This window comes from Sus scrofa, chromosome 15 (assembly GCF_054392235.1).
Source record: "Sus scrofa isolate SSC_HxYL_T2T_F1_AM1 chromosome 15, Sscrofa_HxYL_maternal_Yorkshire_Landrace_v2.0, whole genome shotgun sequence".
NCBI classification, from domain to species: domain Eukaryota; kingdom Metazoa; phylum Chordata; class Mammalia; order Artiodactyla; family Suidae; genus Sus; species Sus scrofa.
Window position 1 is genome coordinate 79,657,721 of NC_139397.1, and position 22,900 is coordinate 79,680,620.

Genomic DNA, 22,900 nt, shown 5'->3' on the forward strand with positions numbered 1-22,900 from the left:
GTGGAATACAGTTAAAACAGTGCTCAGAAAGGTGATAGCTTTTTGTAACAGAGAAAGATGAAAAAGATACAGGTTAAAAATCAATTACATAACCTTTTACTAAAAGAAGCTAAAAAAAGAAAGGGAAAAGCAAACTCACCCTCAAGCATTGGGGGAAAAAGTAAGAGAAGAAACTAACAAATAGAACAGGAGCAGCAAATGTGCTCTGAAAAAGTCAAGAGAATGAATATTTTAAGGTTTGCAGACATAGGGCTTCTGCTACAACTACTCAATTTTGACAATTCCTAATCAACATTGTTCTGGCATCTTAGCAAGTACAGATAAGGAAAGAAAAATAAGATGAGATGCAGAGTTTGGAAAGAACTAACTCTGTCTTTATCGAGAGACAGCACACTGTAACCATAGAATGCTAAAGGATTTATATATAAAAAAATTTTAAGTTACTAAAACTAATATGAGAGTTTAGCAAGGTCAAAAAATATAAGGACAATCTATAATATTCACCTGTATTTCTATATGCTGGCAATGAACATTTGGAAAAAGAAATAAGAAATGCCATTTACAGCATCATCAAAACTATGAAACCCTTGGGAATATAACAATATATATTCAAGTTCTTTACATTAAAAACTGCAAAATGTTCCCAAGAGACAATAATGTTCTAAGTAAAAGAAGATATATGCCATATTCTTGGATCAAAAACTTGATGTTGTTGTCAATTCTCCTCATAGTAATATAAAGAGTCAATGCCATTTCGATCAACTTAGGGGTTTTTTTTTAAGATAAAAATTGACAAGCTGATTTTAAGATTTATGCAGATAACTCTCCCAGACTTCAGACACTATTACAAAGCCCCAGTAGTCAAGACAGTGTGGTAATGATACAAAAACAAACATACAGATTAATGGAACAGAATAGAGAGCCCAGAAATGAACCCAGACACCTACAGTCAATCAATCTTTAACAAAGGAGGCAAGAATATAAAATGGGAAAAAGGCAATCTCTTCAGCAAGTGGTGCTGGAAAACTAGACAGCTGCATGTCAACCAATGAAACTAGAGCACACCCTCACACCATGCGCAAAAATACTCAAAATGGCTTTAGACTTAAACTAAGATATAATACCATAAAACTCCTAGAAGAAAACATAGGCAAAATATTCTCTGAGATCAACCATACGTAAGTATTTTTAGGTCAGTCTCCCAAGGCAAGAGAAACAAAAACAAAAATAAATGAATATGACCTAATCAAACTTACAAGGTTTTACATAGCAAAGGAAAACATTAAAAAGAAAAGATAACCTACAGAATGGGAGAAAACTGCTGCAAACAATGCAGCCAACAAGAGCTTAATTTCCAAAACACACAAACAACTAAACAAACAAAAGATTTCAACAAGAAAAAAAAAACCCAATCAAAAAATGGGCAAAAGACCTAAATAGACATTTCTCCAAAGAAGATGCATGCCTGGCCAACAGGAGCATGAAAAAATGCTTGACATCATTAATTATTAGAGAAATGCAGATCAAAACTTCAGTGAGGTGCTATGTCACACCAGTCAGGATTGCCATCATTAATAAGTCTACAAATAACAAATGCTGGAGAGAGTGCACAGAAATGGGAACCCTTTTACACTGTTGGTGGGGATGTAAATTGGTACAACCACTATGAAAAACAGTATGGAAGTTCCTCAGAAAACTAAATATAGAACTACCATATGATCCAGCAATCCCACTCCTGGGCATATATCTAGACAAAACTATAATTCGAAAAGATACATGTACCCATATGTTCATAGCGGCACTATTTGTGATAGCCAAGACATGGAAACAACCTAATGTCCATCAACAGATGAATGGATTAAGAGGAAGTGGTACATATACACCATGTAATACTAATCAGCCATAAAAAAAGCATGAAATAATGATTTGCCAGCAACATGGATGCAACTAGAGAGTCTCATACTAAGTGCTGTCAGAAAGAAAAAGACAAAGACCATATGGAACCACTTATATGTGGAATCTAAAATATGGCACAAACGTATCTATCTACAGAACAGAAACTGACTCACAGACATGAAGAATAGACTTATGGTTGCCAAGGTGGAGGGGGAATAGTGGGATGGACTGGGACTTTGAGGTTAGTAAAAAGAATCTATTACATTTAGAATGGATAGGCAATGAAGTTCTTCCATTATAGCACAGGTAACTATATCCAAACTCTTGAAATAGAAAATGGAAAATAATACAAGAAAGGGAATGAATATACAAGTATGATTAGGCCACTTTGCTGTACAGCAGAAATTGGCCCAACACTGTAAATCAATTATACTTTAATAAAAAAATTATGCAGAAAGGCAAAAGACTTAGAATAGCCAAAATACTGTTGGAAGAGAAAAACAAAGTTGAAGAACTTATAGTATCTTATCTCTAGCTTTACTATAAGTATAATTATCAATACAATGTAGTATTGTTATAAGGATAGACATACAATGAATGAAACAGAAGACAGTCTAGAAAGAGAACCCACGAATATGGTCAAGCAACTTTTTTAACTTGTGGTTAAATATACACAACAAAAAATATACCATCTTAACCATTTTTAAGTATACAGTTCAGTAGCATTTTAAATACATTCACATTGTTCTACAACTATCACTATCATCCATATCCACAATTTCTTCATCTTTCCCAACTGTAACACTCTCCCCATTAAACACTAACTCCACTGTCCTCTGTTCCCCATCCTTTAAAAACGACCATTTTACTTCCTGTCTTTACAAATTTGACTATTTTAGGTACCTGAAGTTTGTGGAATTTATCCTTTTGTGACTAGCTTATTTCACTTAGCATGTCTTTAAGTTTAATCCATGTTGTAGTGTGCATTAGAATGTCCTTCCCTTTCAAGACTAAATAGTATTCTATTGTGTGTATATACTAAATTTTGTTTATTCATTCATCAATGAACACTCAAGTTGCTCCATATTTGGGCTATTGTGAATAATGTTCCTACAAACATGGTTGGACAAATATGTCTGACTCCCTGCTTTCAACTCTTTTGGGTATGTACCTAGCAGTAAAAATGCTGGATCATATGGTAATTCTACATTCATTTTCTTTTTTGAGGAATTGATGTACTGTTTTCCATAGCAGCTGCATTATTTTACATTCCTATCTGCAGTGTACAAGCATTTAAATTTCTCCATATCCTTGTCAACACTTGCTAGTTTCTGGTGTGTTTTCTGGCTTTGTTTTGTTTTTAATAATATCTGTCCTCTTGTATGTGAAGTGATATCTCCTTGTGGTTTTATGTTCTGCTGATTTTAAAAAATGTGTGCTGATAATTCAATGAGGAAAGGCTGGGTTTTTTAACAAAAGATTAAAAAAAAGTTAGTCAATTCTTGCCTTGTACCATATTCAAAAATTAACAAAACAAGTAAAATTACAGATTCAATGAAATCCCTATCAAAACACCAGTGGCATTTTTCACAGAACTAGAATAATTTTAAAATTTTTATGAAAACACAAAGGCCAAATAGTCAAAACAATCTTGAGAAAGAAGAACAGAACTACAAGAATCACACTCCCTAACTTCAGATTATACTGCAAAGCTAAAGTAATCCAAACACTATGGGACTGGCATAATAATAGACATACAGATCAATGGAACAAGATAGAGAGCCAGGAAACAAACTTAGGCACTTACGGTCAATCAATCTATCAATGACAAAGGAGGCAAGAATATATAAGGGACAAAAAACAGTCTCTTCAATAAGTGGTTCTGGGAAAGCTGGGCAGCTACATGTGAAAGAATGAAATTAGAACATTTTCTAACATCATACACAAGAATAAACTAAAAAAACCTACATGTTAGACCAGATACGATAAAACTCCTAGAGGAAAACACTGGCAGAATGCTCTTTGACATAAATTGCAGTAATATCTTTTTGGATATCTCCAAAAGTAAAGGAAATAAAAGCAAAAATAAACAAATGGTACCTAATTAAACCTAAAAGCTTTTGCACAGTAAAAGAAATCATCAACAAAACAAAGAGACAACCTATGGAATGGGAGAAAATATTTGTATACAATATTACTGATGAGGGATTAATATGCAATATATATAAATAGCTCATACAACTGAACATCAAAAAAACAAAGAACCTTCAATGAGCAGGTGATTGGCTTAAAAAATGTATTCATATAAGATGGAATATTACTCAGTCATGAAAAAGAGTGAAATATTGCCACTTGCTGCAACATGGATAGGGCTAGAGAATATAATGAAGTATTAGTGAAATAACTTATATTAGTGAAATAAGTTAGAGAAAGATACATACTATATAACTTACATGTGGAATCTAAAAAATAATATAAATGAATATGCATACAAAACAAAAACAAACTCATAGTATACAAAACAAATGTATGCTTAACAAATAGGAGGGGGAAGAGGAACAAATTAGGAGTATTGGATCAACAGATAAAACTACTATACAAGAAATAGACATCAAAGATATACCGTATAGCATAGGAGATTATATAATATCGTGTAAAAACCCATAATGGAATATAATCTGCCAAAAACCTGACTCAAAATGCTATACAGCTGAAATGAACAAAACATTGCACATGAACTATATGTCTATAAAAAGAAAAGATAAACAAAAAACAAAAATAAAAACCAAAAAAAAAGAATCTGATTAAAAAATGGGCAGAAGAACTGAACAGACATTTTTCCAAAGAGGACGCAGATGGCCAATAGGCCCATGAAAATATTCTCAACGATGCTAATCATCATGGAAATACAAATCAAAACCACAATGAGATATCACTGCACACCTGTCAGAATGGCTAACATCAAAAAGAACACAAATAAATATTGGAGAGGATGTGGAGAAAAGGGAACCCTTGTACACTGTTGGTGGAAATGTAAATTGGTGTAGCCACTCTGGAAAACAGTACGGAGGTTTCTCAGAAAATTAAAAATAGATGGAGTTCCGTCATGGCGCAGTGGTTAACAAATCCGACTAGGAACCAGAAGGTTGCGGGTTCGATCCCTGCCCTTGCTCAGTAGGTTAAGGATCTGGCGTTGCCGTGAGCTGTGGTGTAGGTTGCAGACGCGGCTCGGATCCAGCGTTGCTGTGGCTCTGGCATAGGCCAGAGGCTACAGCTCCGATTCGACCCCTAGCCTGGGAACCTCCATATGCCATGAGAGTGGCCCAAGAAATGGTAAAAAGACCAAAAAAAAAAAAAAAAAAAAAGAATTACCACATGACCCAGCAATTCCACTCCTGAATATATACCTGAACCAAAAAAAAAAAGACACTAATGTGAAAAGATGCATGCCGGAGTTCCTATTGTGGTAAAGTGGTTAATGAATCCGACTAGGAACCATAAGGTTGTGAGTTTGATCCCTGGCCTCACTCAGTGGGTTAAGGATCCCATGTTCCCATGAGCTGTGGTGTAGGTCGCAGACACAGCTTGGATCCCAAGTTGCTGTGGCTCTGGTGTAGGCCAGTATCTACAACTCTGATTAGATCCCTAGCCTAGGAACCTCCATATGCCGCAGGTGTGGCCCTAGAAAAGACAAAGGAAAAAAAAAAACCAAGATGCATGCACTCCAATATTCATGGCAGCATTATCTACAACTGCCAACTATGGAAGCAACCTAAATGTCCATCAACAGATATATGGGTAAAGAAGATGTGGTGTATATATATATATATAACACACAATGGAATACTACTCAGCCATAGAAAAGAATGAAATTTTGCCATTTGCAGCCACATGGATAGGCTTGGAGGGCATTATGCTAAGTGAAATAAGTCAGGCAGAGAACAACAAATACTGTATGATATCACTTATATGTGGAATATAAAAAATACAACAAACTAGTACATGTAGCAAAAAAGAAGCAGACTCAGAGAAAAAAAACCAATGGTTACCAGTGGGAAGGGGTAGGGGGCAATACAGGGGTGGAGGCATGGGAGGTACAAACTATTGGGTATGAGATAGTCTTAAAGATGTATTGTACAAAATGGGGAATATAGCCAATATTTTGTAATGACTATAAAGGGAAAATAACCTTTAAAATTTGTGTAAAAAGAGCAAAAAATAAATAAACACTGGAGAAAAGCCTATCACTTTGGAGTAGGCAAAGATTTCTTAGATAAGACAGTAAAGCACAAATTATAAAAGAAATGATTGACAGTGAACTTAAAATTTTTGCTCTTCAAAAAGACACTTTCAGAAACTTAACTTTCAAACAAAACACTAGCAGAAAATATCTGTGATAAATACACCTGACAAAAACCTTGAATTCAGAATATATAATGAACTTGTATGTCAATAATAAGAAAAACAATCCATTTTTTTTCTTTTTTTTTGGCTATCTCTGTGGCATGAAGTTCCCAGGCCAGAGATCAAACCCTCACCACAGCAGTAACCACAGCGACAGCAGTGACAACACCAGATCCTCATTCTGCTGAGCCACAAGGGAACTCCAATAACCCAATTTAAAAAGGCAAATTATTTGAACAGATGCTTTTCAAAAGATATTCACATGCCAAATAAGCTTATGAAAAAATGTTTAACATCTCTAGTTAGCAAAGAAATGTAAATTTTAACCATAATAAGATACCACTACACACACATTAGAATGGCTAAAATTCAAAATAGTTGACTCTTGAACAATTCAGGGGTTAGGGGCAAAAACCCTCTGTGAAGTTGAAAATCTGCCTCCAAGGCTCCTCATCTGTGGGTTCAACAAACTGCAGATAGTATTCTACTGTAATATATACTGTTGGAAATAATCCACATATAAGTGGATCCTTACAGTTTAAACCTGTGCTGTTTAATGGTCAACTGTATTGACAACATAAAGTATTGACAAGAATGTGGAACAATGGGAACTTAATACATTTCTGTTGGGAATGTAAAAAGTATAGCTACTTTGGAAAACTGGCAGTTTCTTAAACAGCTAAACTAAAACTAACACAGGGCCTAGCAAGTCCAAACATAGCATACCTCCACAAAGACTTGTACACAAATGTTCATCTCAGCTTACTCATAATAACCAAAAACTCAAACAACTCAAATGTCCATCAACAGGTAGATGAATAAACAAAACATAGTGTACTGCATATAATTAAATATTACTCAACAATAAGAAGGAATGAACCAATGATAACAAACAGTGCGGCTGAATCTCAAATCAGTCTGCTGATGAAAGAAGTCAGACATGAAAGACTACATGTTGTATGATTCCACCTACATGGAATAAATTTAATCTACAATGACAAAACGCAGATCAGTAGCTGCCTAGGAAGGGGCACTAGGGGAGATTTTGAAATGATGGAAATGATTCTGTTCATGCTTACACAGGTGACTGGTTTGTCAATACTTATCAAACTATACTCAAAAGAGGTACATTGTTTTATGTAAATTATACCTCAATAAAGTCAATTTTAAAATAATGCACCTAATTCCCATCCTAATGTTCAGTATTAAAAGATAGAGAAATATGAAACAGGAAAAAAGACAAAGATGCATCAGGAAACTGGGTAATCTGGAAATAAGAACTTCAATTCTAAGTCTTTTGGGAATCTATTGCTTATAAGGGCAGATGAAGAAGCAGAATATCAGGGTTCAAATCCCAGCTCTGACACTGAGTAGCTCAGTAATTTTGGACAAGCAACTTATCTGTGCCATAATCTACTACAAAGTGAGGATAATAATAGTATACCTGCTTCATGCCATTCTTACAGAGATTTCACTTACATATAAATGAAATAATACATAAGAAGTGCTTTCACCTGTGTCAGACACACAGTAAGTATTAGCTATCATTGTGCAAATCAAAACAACTACAAATTTATCCCAAGCTGCTCACATCTGAGTTATTTTTATCTGAAGCCTGTACAATGGTCTTTTAAAAAGTAAATGCAACATATTTTACAATGAAAATCGCCCCCTATGTGTTATATAAGCATATAGACCAATGATTTCATAAAAGGAGAGCTTGAAACAGAATCTGAAATATTATTATAATCCAGAGATGAAAAGATGAGCATAGTGTCCTAAGTTTGGACAAACCACTGTGATTTTCAATATCTCATCTATGGGTCATTGTAAAAACGGATTTTGGTTTCTAGAGCTGCCAATTCACCGAAATGAACTATGAAAATATATATGCACAATAAATAAGAAGCAAAATCAAGATATTTTCAGAACTATATTAACCATAACATTTCTAAACTAAATATCACATCAAAAAACCAAAATAAATCAGAAATATCTAATTAAAAAGTGAGTTAGGTTCATGTATACAACATAATGATTTGATATATGTATATATTGTGAAATGATTACCACAGTAAGTTTGGTAACTCACCTCACATAGTTACAAATTCTGAATGTGTACGTGTGAGAACTTTCAAGATGTACTCTCTTAGCAACTTTCAAATAACAGCACGGAATCTTGAAATTTAGTCACCTTGGTGTATATCACATTCCTAGTACTTGCTTTCTTATAGCTGAAAGTCTGGACTTTTGACTCCCCCCTGCCCCATTTCTCCCACTCCCACTTATCTCCTCCTCTGGCAACCGCCAATCTGTTCTCTATGAGTTTGGGATTTTAGAGTTCACTAAGTGGTATCATACTGCATTTGCTTTTCTCTGCCTGAATTATTTCACTTAGCATAATGCACTTAAGGTCCATTCACGTTGTCATGAATGACAAAATTTCCTTCTTTTTTATGGATGAATAATATTTCATATTGTATACATAGACCACAGCTTATTTATCCATTCATCCATCAATGGACACTCAGGGTGTTTCCAGGTCTTGCCTATTGTAAATAATATTGCAATGAAATTGGCAGGTATAGAGAGTTTTTTAAGAAAGTGATTTCATTTTCTTCAGATATATAACTAGAAGTAGAACTGCTGGGTCATATGGTAGTTCTGTTTTTAATTTCTTTTTTAGTTTTTTAGTTTTTTTAGTTTCCTCAACTACATTCTGTTTTTCATTGTGGCTGTACCGATTTACACTCCCACCAATAGTGCACAAGAGTTCTCTTTATTTCCACATCCTTGTTATCTCTTATCTTTTAATGATAGCCATTCTAACAGGTGTAAGATGATAGCTCATTGTGGTTTTGATTTGCATTTTCCTGACAATTAGTGATGTTGAGAATCATTTCATGTACACATTAGCCATTTGTATGTCTCCTTTAGGAAAAAATGTCTATTGCATTCCTCTGCACATCTTTTAATCTGATCATTTGTTTTTTGTTATTGAATTATATATCAATTTTTATACATAATCATGCAATATGTGACTTTTTCTCTTATGTTAGTATCCGAAGTAAAAATATCATGAAGATGCTTTATTAAAAAGCAAATTCTTTGCTATGAGACATCCTATGCCTTGGGAATTTTAATTCCTTCTTCTGTTGATATATTTGTTTTTGAGCTTGAAACACAATATTTATGATCTGAAAAAGTACACATACTAAGTAACTTTTTGTCAATATTGTCTAACATTATGTTTCCTTTCTATGCTAGAAGAGTGTGAGGAAGGGTAAAATATTCTTTGATTTATCTAAGTTCAATATCTCCCACGTTGACCAGCTATGTGCAATATTCTAATTTTCTAAATACTATAGAATTTTGGCTTCTTACCAATTAAAATCCTTTCTTGTGCTTTTATTTTTTATGTGAACATATTTGTTCTGCTTGCTCTACAGAATAGTAGGTATAATGGGACTCCTTAATCAATATGAAAAAGCACCCCCATTTAAAAAACTCATAGGGTTAAATACTGACATGGAAAGTATGCTTTGCACCCAAATTAGAATCTTGTTAGATTTGGCTGCCTTTTCCTTATTAAAAAACTGTTATATATTAAAAACCTGCTTTGATGGAGAATAGAGAAAAAACCCATTATCAAAAACAAAGACTTTTAAAGGCAGTATTGAAAATAAATAATTGGCTTTTGTTCATAAATGGCTAAATCTATTTTGTGGTTTGAAAGAGTTGAAAACAGATTGCTTCTCTCAGATTGTTAGCAAAGAAATGTTTTCATCAATTAACATTCTTTGCTAAGAATTGTTTTTTTCCAGTGCTATTCCTCAAATGGAGTATTATATAAATAGGCCTGCCCAAAGGATAACTCCTAGGCTTTTTTCTTTGATGTCTTAGAGTATAATAATTATGGCATGCTGGTTCTGAACTACGGCAGAAAACAAAAATATCACTTTTCAAACAGATAATTTACTTAAAGAAAATGTTGCCATAGGTAGTCATTCCTGCAAATTAAATAAAAGGTACATCACCCACAAATCATGCCATTCTTCCTCTTTATCATCCTTTTGCCCAACATTTGCATCCCAAGAGGACAAAAATGTCCCAGAACTGTTGGAACATACCATTCCACCCACCCAGGGCTATTCCCCTGCCTCAGCTTTACCTCTTCCTCCCTCCACTAATGTGCTGAAATGATTATCACTTTATGAGGGTCTATGTAGTAGGGTGCAATGATCACCAAAATTTACTAAGCAATTTCTACTAACCAGGCACTATCCTAAGAGCTTTATCTATTTTGACTGATTTAATCCTCACAATAATGTCTGGTAACACTGTTGTTCCTATTTTTCAGAGTAGGAAACTGAGGTCAAAGATCATGCAGCTGCTGAGTGGCAGAGAGCAGAAGCACACCCAGACAATATGGCTCTAGAGCCCATGGACCCAACTGCTCTATTCGGTGCCCTCTCCGTGAATGGAGACAATGCACAGGGGCTGGTGCCCCACAACACACAGAGAAGAGGACCTCTGTCGTGCTTTTTTTTAGTAAACAGCTGCTCCCTTACTAAGGAAAGAGTAAGGTACCAGTGGGAAGGAAGGAAGGCAAGATAAAAGTTAAGGGAAAAGATGGATCTTAACAAAAGAAAAAGAAAGAAGTCTATTCAAAAAAAGTATATGGAAACAAAGAAAACAAAGAGGTGGTGGAAACAGACTTAAGGGTTACAGCAAAGTGATAAGCACTTTTGGTAAGTTTCTTTCAAAAGAAAACAAAGCCAAGATTTGGAATGCAATCACGCAGTATGTCATTTTATATAGGAATTAACATAAGCCTGGAAAAGATTTTAGTCTGACTGACAGATTTTACAGATCAGTAAACGTGGGCCCAGAGAGATTTAATGCCTTACCCAAGATATGAAGAAGTAGGGAGCACAGGCAAGGCTGGACCCCAATCAGATCTCCCAACTTGATTTGTGTGCTCTTCCACAGACTATATCAAATACACTTTGTCAGCTTTCAAAACACAGAAGTGGTGGTCAATAGGTTTTGACTCAATTTCAAGAACACAAAAAATAATTATAGTGTATACATATTGGAGGTTAAATACAAAAACTCTGAAGTTATCTTCTCAATAGTCAAATAATATTGCAGGAAAGTAGGCATGCATAAAGTAGTTATGTATAGGGAATTCCAGTCATGGCTCAGTAGTTAATGAATTTGATAGTATCCATGAGGAGATGGGTATGATCCCTGGCCGTGCTCAGTGGGTTAAAGATCCAGTGTTGCCCTGAGCTGTGTGGTATGGGTCACAGAGGCAGCCAGGATCCTGCATTGCCATAATAGTAGTGGTGGTATAGGCCTGCAGCTGCAGCTCCGATTCAACCCCTAGCCCAGGAACTTCCATATGCTGTGGGTGCAGCCCCAAAAAGACAAAAAAAAAAAAAAAAAAAAAAAATTAGTCATGTATAAACTTAAGAAAGAGAACTCTTGGTGTAAATGCATATTTTTTCCTCTAATATTCTTTCCCTATAAGCGTTTCTAAATTGACATTATTTTAGCATTGGAAAATTAGTCGTACACAAATAGTACAGAGCAAACAATAAAATATCTAACTCACATTAATTTCTTCTTTATTAGAGAGGTTGCTATGGTTGGAATTCAGGAGTTTTGGTTAGGAGTTATATAGTCAGTTTTAATTCTAGTTTTTAATCTCGAAAGTTCTTTCCAGCTCTAAAATTCTGTAATTTTGAAACACTTACAATTAAAATAAACAGTAGATTAAAACATTAAATAAGTGTATTTGACCAATTAAATTATATCACCTAACAAAAACCCTATAAGAAAATTGTTTATAATGACTTTAAAAAAGATTTATAAGGAGTTTGTGAAATGCTCATGATTGTATTACCTATGGTATTTCAGACTATGTTATACCTAAAAATTTTTACCTAATGTTAACAAACAGAAGAAAGGATGCCAAAAGAAAATTTGATGTCAAGTAAGAATTGAAGAGGCCTTTTCTGAAATAAACTCTTAGATGCCAAAGACCCTCGTGTTTATGATCAGCTACAGGTAGAGCAGCATACTCAAACTGAGTATGAGTTTACATATTTTACATTTTTTAACTTAAATAATTAACTTTTGTGAAATGGAGAGGTATATAAAGCCTCATTTCAGAGATATGGGGCACAGGCAGAGGAAAAATAAGTGATACTTTTATAAAGCCAAATAGTGGGTCATTGGAAGCCTAGGATTTTGAAATGGGCTTTCTACTGATCATAAAAATCTATTAATTCTGTGGGGGTGGAATATTTTTCTTTTCTAAAATTATAGCGATTTCATTGGCTTTCTTTTCATTGTGTTGTTATTTATGGCTTACTCTCACACCATTTAGATGGGTTAAAAGAATATTACTTGTCTCAGTGCCACTTAAAACTTCACTGACCTTTATTGAGTTGGATCAAAATAATGATCAGCATCTCTGATGATGTCAGAGATTTAAATGTGATTTATTGGAGACCAATGATCTCAATGACCCTCAAGATAAAATATCAAAAGTTTAGGTTTGAATGTAGTCTTCCAAAGACTTATTTCTACTATCTGGGGTAGACAGGAGAGAAAAACAAAAACAAAACAAACAACAGGAAGGAAAGAATATACACTTCTACTAAAACTGAAGTCTCCAAATATTCTCCATCACTTTACTAAGCACTGTTTAGTACATATTTATAAAACTGTTATAAATTCTTTCATTATAATGTACTAACATTATGTAAATTCTAAAACACAAACAGAGAGAAATCCAAAAATGTAAAAACGTATATAGTACAGATAACTTTGGTAAATTTTAGTGACAGAAAATGCTGCCTTCTCTTGAAAATCTCATTTAATACCTGATCATAGAGGGTTCAAAGACTTAGGTCAGTTTACCCCCATCTTTTGCTATGAGGACTATTAATAGTTAAAATAGATACCACAAAGAGCTATGAAAGAAGTACAAAATTGGCTTCATGTACTCAATTATGATACTCAAATTTCAACTTCATGCACTAATTATACAAAGATTACAGCTTAGTATATTTCTCTAGTAATTTTCTGACTTCCCTGATATCAATCAGTTTTCCTTTCAAAGCTGTTTTTTTCTTTAATGTTTAACAAATGGTGTCTAAATCCACTGAGATGCCATTTGGAAGATTTTCAATCATGTTAGAAAATTGTTTCCAAATTTACTAAATTTTCATATATGAGAGTTTTAAGATACTGTGCTCATGCTATTTTGTAAAAGTTTTTATTTGTAATAGCTTTGTTGAGATCTAATTGATGTTGCATAAAAATACAACCATTATAAGTATGCAATGCAGTTTTATTTAGTAAGTGTGTAATTGTGCAACCATCACCATTTAGTTCCAGAACCTTTCCATTGCATGAAAAATTTTTGTCATAATAATTTATTCAATCTTTCCATCCCACACCAAGGTAATCATTGATCTGCTATCTGTCCCTATATTTTTGCTTTAATAAAGTTTCATATAGATGTTATCACACAACATATGGACTTTTGTAGCTGACTTTTCCCCTCTTAGCATAATATATTGGAGGTTTATCCATGCTATGACATGTATCAGCAGTTCATTATTTTTATTGTTCAAAAGTATTCCATTACACAGCATTTTATCTAAATCATTAGTTGATGGACATTTGGATTATTTCAGGGTTTTTTTTTCCTATTACAAACTCTACTGTAATAATTCATGTAGAAATCTTTGCTGGGCATATTTTATTTCACTTGAATAGATTTCTAGAAGTAGAATTGCTGGGTCATGAGGTATGTTTATATTCTAAAGAAAATGTTAGTTTTCAAAAGTGGATATACCAACTAGCACCTATGGGAGTTACATTCTTCCACATCTTGCTCACCACTTGGTATTGTCAATCCTTTGCCTTATGCATACTCTAGTAGTTGTGTAGTCGTATTGTATTGTGGTTTTAATGAGCATTTCTCAAAAGATTAATGATGTTGAGCATCCTTTCATTTGATTAGTAACCATTTGTATAATTTTTTGCCTCCCCCCTTTTTTTTGTCCTTAGGGACGCACCTTAGGCATGTGGAAGTTCCCAGGCTAGGGTTCAAACTGGAGTGGCAGCTGCTGGCCTATGACATAGCCACAGGAATACAGAATTGGAGTCACATCTGCAACCTATGCTGCAGCTTGCAGCAACAGCTGATCCATAACTCACTGAGCGAAGCCAGGGATTGAAACTGTATCCTCATGGATACTAGTCAGGTTCCTAACCTGTGAAGCCGCAATGAGAACTCCTATTCTGACCATTTTCAAATTGATTTATTTGCTTTATTTTTGATGTTTAGAACTTATTTATATATTCTAGACAAAAGACCCTTATCATATTATACTTTACAAAGATTTTTTCCCCCCAGTTTATAGCTTTTCATTTTCTAACTGATGTCTCTTGAAGAACAAAACACTTTTTTTTCTTTGCTTTTTACGGCCCCACCCATGCCATATGGAGGTTCTCAGGCTAGGTGTCTAATTGGAGCCACAGCTGCCGGCTACACCACAGCCTCAGCAACACTGGATCTGAGCTGCATCTGTGACCTACACCACAGCTCACAGCAACACCAGATCCTTAACCCACTGAGCAAGGCCAGGGATCCACCCGCAACTTCATGGTTCCCAGTCAGATTCATTTCCACTGCACCATGATGGGAACTCCAACACTTTTTTTTTTAATAAATTCCAATTTATCAATTTCTTCTTTTATGGATCATGATGTTGAGTCATATCTAAAAAATCCTTGCCTAAAGCAGGGTCACAGAGATTTTTGTACTTTGTCTTCTTTCCTAAGTCTTATAATTTCAGTTCTTAGGTTTGTGATGTATATTTAGTTATTTTTTCTGTATGGTAGGAAGAGTATAAGTTCATTATTTTGCACATGAGTGTCCAATTATTCTAGCATCATTTCTTAAAAAGGCATCCCTTTTCTCATTGAACTATCTTGGCTTCTTTGTTGAAAATTAATTGGCCATCAATGTAAGGACTAATTTCTGTACATTTTATTCTATTTTGTTGATCTAAATGGCTGTCATTATGACAAAATTATATTTTATCATTGTAACTTTAGAGTAACTTTTGATATTGAATGTTGTAATTCCTCCTACATTGGTTTTTTTTTTTTTTTGATGTTACTGTTCCTATGTTTGTCCATTTAAAAATGGCTTGTAATTTCTACAAAAGGTGCGTGTTGGGATTTTAATAGGGTCACATTAAAATTATAGTCAGAGATCTTATACTTCTTTTCTAAAATTTATTCCTAAATATTATATTCCTTTTCATGTTATCATGAATAAAATTGTTTTCTTAAGTTCATTTTCAAATTACTCGTTCTTAGTACATAAAAATTCAACTGATTTTTGTATCCTGGTCTTATATCTTGTTACCTTAAATTTATCACTTCTAGTATTACTTTTTTTGTATATTCTTTAGGATTTTCATGCATAGAATTATATCATTTGTAAATAAAGACAGCTTTACTTTTTCCTTTCCAATCTATATGTTTTTAATTTACATTTCTTTTCTTATAACAGCTAAAATGTCCAGTAAAATGTTGAACAGAAGAGATGAAAGTGGACATCATTTTATTCTCAGTCTTAGTGGGACAGCATTCAGCTTTTACCATAAATGTGATGTTAACTGTAGGTTTTTCACAGATACATTTTATCACATTGAGGAAGCTGCCTTTCATTGCTAGTTTTTTGGGTTTTTCACTTGTTTGTTTGTTTGGCATTTTCATCCTGAATAAGTATTGGATCTTGTAAACTGCTTTTTCTTCATCTGTTTTCATCTTCATTTTTTTTCTCATTTTAAAAAATCTATTAAACTACAGAACAAATGGGAGTTCTTGACTTCTGATTCCTGACAAGATGAGGTACTAGCAGGTCCTGCTGACTTGCTTGTTCCTCAAGTTCAACCCCAGAGATGCATAGAAGCTGTAACCAATTGTGTGGAAGCCTTGGGATGGCAATTAGCTGACCTAACGTATAAAGGAGACAGTGACCCAGAGAGGGAAAGGGATGGCTGCTGTGGTCAGAGAACAGGATAGGGGCAGAGATCTTGCTCTTATTTTCTCTCCCCTGCTTCTTTGGCCAGCTTATTGCTACCTCTATGAAGCAGACAGAGAACTATGTAGTTAAGAAAAATGAGATCATATTTTCCCTGAATTTATCTTAGGAGAACTTCAAACCTAATATCTTAAACAGCATTTTAATGTGGTGATCATTTGCTGTTCCAGAGTTGGCACTGAGTCAAGCACTGCAGACTGTTGACTTGCCAGGTGCCCTGCATCCATCTGATAGCCTTCTTCTGCTCTGGGCTTCACTGAAAGCTGGTGGCCATATGGGGCCGTCAGTATTTAGCATACTTCCAATAAATGTTCACTTATGAGGATTGACACATTCATTTTTGACAGATAGTTTTGTTAGATAAAGAAGTCTTGATTGACAGGGTGTTTTTTCTTTTAGCACTTTGAAAATGTCTTTCCACCACTTTCAGGTTTCCCTCGTTTCTGATAAGAAGTCAGCTGCTAATTTTATTGTGGTTCCATTGTACATGATGAGTTGATATTCTCTTTTTGCTTCAAAAATTCCTCATCTTGTCTTTCAGCAGTCTCTGATGCATCTAGGTGGCTCAACTTATGTGTATCTACTCAGGATTTATGGTGTTTCTTGGATCTGTAGATTAAAATTTTTATAAATCTGGGAAGTTGTAGGCCATTGCATCTTCAAATATTTTTTACATATCCTTCTATTCTTCATTTCCTTCTCTTACCCACAGTTGTCCCAGGAGTTTCTGAGGCTCTATTTTTCTTTTAAAGTTTCTATTTTTCACACCAGATAGTTTCTGTGGGTCTAGAATTTCCACTTGGTTCTTATTTATAGTGTATATTTCTCTATTGAGAGTCCTCATTTGTTGAGTCATTTTTAAGTTATAAACATATTTATAGTAGCTGTTTTGGATTAGCTATCTACTAAATTCAACAAGTAGGCCCACTCAGCATGTCTACTGGTGACTTATTTTCCTCAATTTGAGTCACAATTTTCCTTTTTTTTTTTTGGCTAGTCTCATAATTTTTTGTCGGAAACTAGGTATTTTACATAAAACTTTGTAACAATTTTGGGTAGAGTCTGGTTTTCCTTCTGAGATGTTTTATTAAAACAGTAATTACTAGAACTTAAACTTCAAAATCAGTTTGCCCTGAGTAGTGGGGCTACTTATGTCTCTGACAAATTTTCCTATTACATTTTTATTTTTTAGTCTGGTTCCAAAAAGAAATTAGTATAAACGATTCTAAAAATAGTATAAACATATAAAATAAATTTTAATATTTTCTTTCTATACCACACGTTGTGGTAAAATGACCCTACCCGGAAAAAGGAATCATATTGCTCATCTTCTCAAAGTTCTTCTCCTGTTCCTAACTTCAAAGGAGGAAAACTGAGAGTTGAGAAATATCAGGCTTTGAAGTTGGGGAGTGGGGAGGAATAGATACCACAGTAAGTGAAGTTCTTTTACCCAAATTAAGTTGGCAATATTTGGAACTAGGCAGCTCATTCATTTTCTATTCTTTGCTCTTTAGAAATTGTTAGATTGTTGCTCTTCACAGTTCAATAAAATAGTCATAATACATGTTTTGTTTTGTTGTAAATATTTGCATAATATTTTAGTGAAACTTTTTGATTATAAAGAACAAAGACTCACTAAAGGCAAACCAGGAGAAGAATGAATTGGGGTGATTATGCAACATATCTCTTGAAGTGATATCTCTACTCCCATGTTTACTGCAGTATTATTCTCAATAGCCAAGATGTGGAAACAACCTAAATGTTTACTGGCAGATGAATGAATAAAGATAATGTATGTATATACAGTGGAATATTATTCAACCACAAGAAAGGAAGATAGCCAGTCATTTACAACACAGATGGAACTTGAGCACACTTTTCTAAGTGAGATAAGACAGATGGAGAAAGATAAGTACTGTATGATATCATTTATATGTGGTATCTAAAAAAGCCAAATTTGTAAAAATCAAGGTTACAATGGTGATTACCAGGGGATAAGGGTGCAGAAATTTGATTGTTGTTGGTTAAGACTACAAACTTCAATGAGTGGCAAATAAGCCATAGAGATCTAAAATACTGTATAATGAAGATAGATAACAATGCTATATTAGAAATATGTAATGTGATAAACATCACAACAATTTCAATCATATTACAATATATAAAGGTATCAAAGTAACATACTGTATACCTTAAATTAACACAATGTTACAAATCAAATATATTTAATTAAAAAAAAAATCTCAGGATTTCCCTGGTGGTTGAGTGGTTAATGAATCGCCACTGTCACTGTTGTGGCTCAGGTTACTATGGCTCAGGTTCGATCCCTGGCCTGGGTGCAACCAAAAAAAAAAAAAAAATCTCATGGAACAATAAGAAATGAAGTATATTCTGTCTTCATAGGGAGACTAAGAACCTAGAAAACATCAGGACCAAGGCAATTGTTCTCTCTGGCTTACTTGTTCTCTCAAATTTCCAGGAGGAAAAAAAAAATCTGATTGGTATAAAACCAAAAATCTGATTAGTATTATTACAGGTTATGGTTCAATGGTCAGCACCATTTGAATCAGATCCCCAGCAGGGCTGCTCCCACAGCCAGATGCAAGGTCATGAGGCATGCAAGACTGCTTACTTCAAGGACTATGGATATTGGTACTTGGAAATATGTCTACTATACCTACCAGATGTTTGATGTCTTTCTGACTTTATGAGGTTGTTAAATTTGCATGATTTTATGATGTTCCAAAAGACAGAACAACCTGAATGTTTCAAATGGAAAAAAATGTTGGCAACTCTTTTTTTTTTCTTCTTCTTCTTTTTAGGGCTGTACCTGTGGTATATGGAGGTTCCCAGGCTAAGGGTCCAATCAGAGCTACAGCTGCCAACCTATGCCACAGCCACAGCAACACCAGATCCAAGCGGCATCTGTGACCTACACCACAGCTCATGGCAATGCCGGGTCCTTAACCTGCTGAGCAAGGCCAGGGAAGGAACCCGCATCCTCGTGGCTACCAGTTGGGTTCCCAACCCACTGAGTCACAACAGAAACTCTCACAATTCTTATTTAAATTGCTTGACAAAGCTGTTTCAACTGCTCTCCCCCAATATTCAGAGTTATTAGCCTTAGCTTTGAATATAACTTCATGCCAAAAGCACATACAGCCAGTTCTTCCCACCTAGGTCCCTTCCCTCATAGAGGAGAAGAGAGAGGTCCTGATAGAGATGAGGTCTGAGGCCTTTGTCTCTTAGGAGGCTACGTGGCAGAAACCTCTACTCTGCTCTGCCATACATTACCTCACTTTTCCATGTTGAACCTCTAGTCCCATCTTTTTCTAATTATCTCCCAACATTACTGATTCCAATTTTTCATTGTTGGAAGTCAAATTCTTCCAAAGACTAAAAGAAGGATTAATGAATGTTGGCTTTCTTTAGTGTGGGAGGCACTTCAGTAGTACAAGGCATTATGGATGCTATAGTCATGATCATGACATGTTCTGGATCCTTTAGGAGAGGAGGCTCACAAACAAATAACTGTATCATGGAGTGCTGACTGCCACAGTAATACACTATGGAGAGGAAACAAGAGTGTGGTAAGATCAGGAAATTTTCAGAAAAGGCTGTGCAGTTAACTCTTTGGTTGGGCCTCTAAAGACAGGGGAAGATTTGCATATTCAGAGAATGAACTGGAAGCAGGATACAGCCAATTCTGCAATCCTGAGTAGAACTGTTATTAAGCTCTAGCATCTTCTCTCAGGACAAGTTTATTCTGCTCTCTTTCCCTCATTTGCCACCTGCCTCTGTTTTAACATTCCTTGCAAAAAACAAATAACCCCTCCTCCCAACTATCAGTTGGTGGGTTTTGTGGAGTTCTTATCGTCACTGCTCCCATCTCCTCCAGGGGCATCTAAGAATAAGAGAGTGTCTCTGCTTCTTCCTTTTCCTTGCTGCCTCTGCTAGTCTTTGACATGAATTCACTACCAGTCATTATAGGCTAATAGGAAAATAGCAAACATTGGAAAATTACAATGTTTTCATGATCATAAATGGTTCAGGTTGACTTCTTTCTGAGATGGCAATTTCAAAGTTTCCTTGGACTTATGCTGTTTACTTTTGTTCTTGATGATGCCCCATAGCCAGCTGAAGCAGAGGCTGTATTTCCTACTTCTATTTTCCAGCAGTTAGACCCACCAAGGTAGTATGGCTAGCTGGTGAAATGCTTCCTCTTCTCAAGTAAATAGTTTGCATTCCAATGGAGCCTCAGCTGGGGACAATAGTTTCTACCCTTAGCTGGAAATGTAGAATTGAGGCCTTGCAATCTGCAAGTAAAGAGTACTTTTGTAGAGGAGAACTTTTATTGGCAAATAAGTTAGGATTCTGTGGACAAAGCACAATCTTCAGAATCATTTCTGCTGTATTTAAGGGCAAAACACTGGGATCAAAAAAAAATTCTCTTCAAATTGTTTCTTGGTGAAAGGAAAAGTCAATAGGTGGATATGGAAGTAGGCTAGACCGAAGGTGGTGTTACTTACCAAAGGTCAGATATTTGCAAGGTATAGGAAAAAAATTTATGGAGAAGAGGATGTAACGTATGATGTAAGAGAGCAATTATAATCAATGGAGGAAAATTCTGGGGTGGGAGGATGGCCAATGTTTAGGAGCACAAGTGGAGTGTGAGCTTAGAACAGAAGGCTGGCACCATTCTCAGCCAGGACTGAGAAAGAAGTGATGAAGTGTGAAAATTGAGACTGAGGTTTAGGAAAGTTCAGTTGAGGAACCTCATGGTGGATGCTCAGACAAGTGGGAGGCGAGATGGTTTGCAGAACTGGAAGAAGACCAAGTACAGTGGAGTCTTGAGGAGAGCAGAAATAGGACAGATTTGGGAGAAGTGCCTTGAATAATGTCCTTGGATCAGTGTCCTGGATAACTGCCCTCCTGAACAGGAAAGGAATTTAGAGAATTAGTGAGGACCCAGCTAAGTGTGGAGAGCATAAACTTTTAGGTGAACAAAGTGATTTCTTTATCAACCAGTAATTCTTAGTTGAGCAGGAGCAAGTTCAAAAGAACTCTTTCAACAGAGCATAAGAACAATAAAATAATAATAATGTTGAATGACAAAATTTTAAGGGAGATAAGTCATGGTGGATTTTAGTAGCATTTTAGTCATTACACATATGAAATACACAATATCAAAATAGTCATCAAACATGTGATCTGAGAAAAATGTAAAAAAAGATTATCATAGTTAAAAAATCAATTTTTTTAATTTTCTTTTTATGCTAGCCTAAAACAAGAGAAAAGGAAATACCAAAGTTTTTCTTTCCATTCAATATAACTTCCATTCATTATTATTAAACATTTTTAAAAACCAGGTCACTGGTATCTTGTTAGTACATTAATACTAAAAAATGAATCTTATTTACAAAAATTTTCATTTTACTTTTTCTATTCTTCTATACGCAAACATCAAAAAGAAAAAAGAGGGGGGCAGGAATTGAAAGCATGATAAGCTAATTTCCATGACAGCAAGGCATGAGACAACAGTCCAGGGCCCTTGCTAATTTCTTCCCAATTCTGGAAATGTTTAGGGAGAACACTCATATGTTCAGCTGTTTAGTTCCACAGTTCAATCATGCATAGAATTGTCAGCTAAATTCAAATTTTACTATGAATTATGAGATGTTTTTCTACTCAAGGTAACAATTCTTACCTATTTTTGTAGTTTTCAATTATGGTAAACTAAAAACCAAGAGCAACACGTATTATCCAATTTAAAATTCAGGACAGTAGTTAGACATATGTAGCTTGCACACACATTAATCTGTTTCTCTCAACAAAATATTTGTAATTTCCAAAATCCTATCAGCTTTTTCACACAATATGGTCCCTCCAACATGAAGGGCAGTAACATAAACATAATCTTACTAAAAAGATTAGTATAAAAACCGGCAAAATCACCAAAGAAAAGGAATGTAATAGTATCAGTGCCTACATTATAAAGCAATATAAGGTTTAAAAGCCTAATATTTTCATGAAGTCCTACTTTAACAGCTAGTGTCTAAATTGAAAGTTATTTACAAAAAAATATGGTATTGGAAATCTAGCACAGAGTGACTTTAATGAAAGCAAAGCACTTATAATTAAAACTCTAGATTTTTGTGTATACTAATTCCACACCTCAGTTCATTTTTTAGTCATATTTAGAGATAAATTAGAAAATACCCATAAAACAAAATCCATCAAGTGTAATCTATTTCCTTTACTCTCTTCTGAAATCATCAGAAGGCTTGAAGGATCAACTCTATCACCTGGATCTTTCCCTACCCTGTAACCTCTTAGGGGAAAGTGCATGCACCTGTCAAGCTCATAGCGCAGAATGCACACACAGATGGGTGTTTAATAAATATCCTTCAGTGGAGATATTAGAGGTTTGCTTTGGGAAACAGGGAACACCTCATCTCA

General features: G+C 34.9%; 1 protein-coding gene and 1 long non-coding RNA gene across 7 annotated transcripts in view; one reads left to right on the forward strand and one right to left on the reverse strand.

The window, feature by feature from the left end:
• CCDC148 (coiled-coil domain containing 148) overlaps positions 1-22,900 on the reverse strand; it is a 370,013-nt gene that overhangs the window by 346,562 nt on the left and 551 nt on the right. The window lies entirely within an intron of this gene.
• Positions 1-22,900, forward strand: part of LOC146395936 (uncharacterized) — a 1,175,949-nt gene that overhangs the window by 28,026 nt on the left and 1,125,023 nt on the right. The window lies entirely within an intron of this gene.